The sequence below is a fragment of the Ursus maritimus genome, unplaced genomic scaffold (genome assembly GCF_017311325.1).
Source record: "Ursus maritimus isolate PB19 unplaced genomic scaffold, ASM1731132v1 scaffold_21, whole genome shotgun sequence".
Taxonomy (NCBI): Eukaryota; Metazoa; Chordata; class Mammalia; order Carnivora; family Ursidae; genus Ursus; species Ursus maritimus.
In genome coordinates, this window is record NW_024424564.1 from 15,768,117 (window position 1) to 15,772,034 (window position 3,918).

General features: G+C 41.9%; 1 pseudogene; it reads right to left on the bottom strand.

The window, feature by feature from the left end:
- Positions 1–1,254: 1,254 nt before the first annotated feature.
- LOC103656981 lies at positions 1,255–1,901 on the bottom strand (annotated as a pseudogene).
- Positions 1,902–3,918: the final 2,017 nt, after the last annotated feature.

Below are 3,918 nucleotides of genomic sequence, written 5' to 3' on the forward strand. Positions count from 1 at the left end.
CTGACCTTTATTTTTTCATCTGCCTATAAAATTTGATCTTCATTTAAGACTGTTTATCTCATATCACGCTTGTTAAGCTCACTTTATTCAATGTAGACTTTCAGACCTGGCTCAGAGTTTTTTTCTATCATACTTCTACCAGGATTCGAGGAGATTTCAGTGTTTACATAAACAAACAAAGAAATCACATTCTAATTTCAAATTCCCCAGACCTCCTTCACCTTACCCTTTCTTCCTCTGCACTGTAGCCCTCTTCCAAGGGACATGCCTTGAAGAGGTCAGTCGAAACTTCAAAGCTCTATATTCCATCCATTGCAAACAAGTTCTTGGTTTCTCACCTCTCATGCTATCCTGCCCACCAGATATGCACAAGAATCACAGCAAACCCTCCAGTCCCTGTTCTCCCATTGTCTCTTGAATTTCTCAGTTTCATTCTAGTCTACCTTCCTTTCTCACTGACAAGGTCTTTCATCTGAAGTTCGTCATTACCAGCAACCTGCTAAACCCAAATCCTTGAGCAGTAAGAGCTACTCCTTTCTGTTTCTGCATTTGGGGAGTTGAGAATACTAGAGAAAAAGCCCTTGGTTCTTTGATCTTGCAGGACTATGAATTCATGGTTTCCAACCTTGGCTAAGACCTCAGCCTCATGTCAGTACTCTTACTTGTCCTGATCAGTTCCCTCCAACTTCCCCTCAAAACCCATTCAGCATCTGCTCCCCTCAAAGCTCTTCTCCTCTCAGACTGGACTCACTCTCAGCAGATTTCAGCCTCCTACTTCATACTTCAATAGAGAAAACAAATATTCTCTCCTTCAACTTCCTACATCCTTTCTCATAAAACTTATTATCCATATTAACAAATAGCTCAAGATCATTTTTATTTAAAGTGAAAAACAAAGTTCCTATAGTTAAGTTCTTCTCAATCATTTGAGAGGGCTTAACCCATTTAATAGCTTAAAATATGAAAATAGACCAGATACGGTCTGAATAACTATAGACAAAGGGTGCTCTAGTCTCTGTATTCCTGCCTCAATGGGAGCTAGATGAAAAACTACCCGGTCCTCCACTTATTGCTTATAAACTATATACATATTTTAAATTCTGACACAGTACAATTAGACTTCTAAAATGGAAAGCTCAGAGACTGGCCACTTTCAAGTTGAAGAAGACAGTGCGTCTTTGATCACTGCAACGGAGAGAAAGCTGCTGAGACTTCATTCTTTAGAATTCACCTCTTCATAGTCCTCACTTTTCATCAAGGCTCTATCCGCTGGTATTGTTTACAACTCAGGAACACCACAGTTGCTATCTTGGAGGACTGGGCTCTGCACCCAGAAACAATCCAAACCAACTTCTTGCAACATTCGAGAGAAACTAGTCAGCTAGACATTTAGAAATTACCTCCCTCCAACAAAAGAACTCAGTGTCATTAATCTTCAAATGCTTTATCACAAGCAGGAGAACTTGTGATAATTTAATGAATTATGTTTGTGCTTCCAGATTGAGAAGGCACAAAGCTAATGCAGAGGGCTTTGCTTTTGAAAAGACTAGTTGAAAACTGCAAGCTTTCAGCTGAGCTTCCAGTTTACTAAGCCTCAATATTTCTTTCTTTCTGGAATATGAAGTACAACAGCCTTACATAAGTAGAAAGAAGTTTAAGACAGCATTATGTTCCATTTCATAGTTCTGAATTTTTTCCCAAAAGTATATTTTCCCTTCATTTTCTGTCAGAAGCAGTGCATTTACATTGACTAATCTGGATTACTTCATGAGTGGGAAATGCATCCTTCTTCAACTATTCTGGCAGCCAGCAAAAACAACAGACTCCAATGTGAGGCAAATGTTAGGCTTCACCTTCATAAAAATCAAGGATCTGTCCAAAACATTGGCAGTTAGGATAAAAGTTTATGGCAAGATCCCCCAAAATGTTGGTTAAATCTCATAGATCTTGACATTTTCCTGTCTTCAACACAAAATGTTATCATTCTCAAGGGTAACCTTCATCAAGCTTGGCCCTTTTTTCTTGTGGTTGGGATTTCCGTTCTTAAACCCAGTAGACTTTCAACAGATAGCTGGGCTCAGATAGCTGGACTCATTCCAGACTGCCAAGACCTGTGCCCCCAGGTCCTTCACTAGGTAGGAGATGCACCGTCTGGCCTCGAGATTGGTGAGCACAGAGGAGCCTGATGGACTCCACCCTGAGTCAGGTACCCACCAGTTTAGCAGTGCCCCCAGGAGGCATCCAACTCTCCCCTGACACTGACATTTCCCCCTCAGTCTCATAGCCCGGCTTCATGCCTCTCTGCCCATGCCTACCTTCCTGCTGGCAGCATCTCCTCCTGCAGACTCTGGACCTGCAGGTCACCTAGCCCCTCCGGGGCCATGCCATGCCGCCAGCAGACAGTGAAGCAAACCTCTTTTTGTTCAACATATTTTTAATATCTGAAGTTAAAAAATGTTCTCTAGGGGTGCCTGCCTGGGTGGCTCAGTCATTAAGCGTCTGCCTTCTGCTCAGATCATGATCCCAGGGTCCTGGGATGGAGCCCCGCATCGGGCTCCCTGCTCAGTGGGAAGCCTGCTTCTCCCTCTCCCACTCCCTCTGCTTGTGTTCCCTCTCTCGCTGTCTCTCTCGCTGTCAAAATAAATAAATAAAATCTTTTAAAAAATTGTTCTCTGATTTTCTTTATAGGACCCCATTTTTGTTTCATAGGCAGACTATCTTTTCTCATATCCTTTATATTAACTATACTTTTATTTCTTCTGTTCCACTGACGGTCTTTGTTTTCCTGTAAGTTTTTTTTTTTTCCTGTTTTTGTCTCTCCTAAACTGACTTTTCTTAAATGTCTAGTGATTGTTGGCTGTCCTTTCCTTTGTATAAGTGAGAAGCTAACTGGAAGAAGCGCATTGGTGTGTGTTGGTAGGCGGAGAGTACAAACCTGGCTGTCTAGGATGCTAGGAGTTAGGAGAAGCAGCCTGCTGCTCTTGCATTTCATTATGCAGATTTTTGCATCCTACTACTTTCAGCTGCTACACATACCCCCACCTTATCCTGTGCCTGTTGTCTCTGAACCCAGAAGCTCCTTGGCTCAGTCTCTCCAGACTAAGCATGCTATTACCTATGACAGATGTGGGTGGGATAGTTTCCTGACTGTTCAGAAAGTTTAAGGGACCAGGGAAATTCAATCAATTGGTATATAGAATTTCAACCAATCGTGTCGCCAATCATACTTCACCCCATGTTCTAAGCATTCTGCAAGGCAAATCTGATCAATTCTTATAGGTACTCCTTTTCCTGTAGGCATTTGGAACCCTATTTCTTCTAGTCTGCTAAGACCGTTAAATCTCCTCCATCAGCTTGTTGACTAACTTAAAAAAAAAAAAACTTTCATCCATTATTCTTCACTGATTATTTTAATGGAATTTTTAGAGGGAGAACTGATGCACAAGGATGGTTACCCTGCCAAGTCTAAGTGGAAGGGCTCAGTAGTCAACTGTTGATATTTCTAAAAGATTGGACAACAGGTTTTCAGTTTCCTCCCCAGATATAAAGCTGACTAACGTTCATATGTCATCTTAATGACAATTAAGGAATGGAGTTAAGCCTGATCCCCAGCCTCTTAACTCCCTTCCATGCCTGTTTTTGTAGAAGGAGCCCGACATGGGGCTCGATCCAAGGACCCTGAGATCATGACCTAAGCTGAAACCAAAAGTCTGTAGCTTTACGGACTGTGTCACCCAGGCACCCCTCCTCCTCATCCTTTAAGACCATCTCTGGCTTCAACTCGGAGAAGCATTTTGCTCTGATTAGCCACCAGCAAAAATTGCGGGGACTTCCATAGTTCCTTATATTTTATAATTTGGTTTACACTTTTATAATATGTTTTCCGCATTAGACAAATCGTCATGTGAGTATAATGCG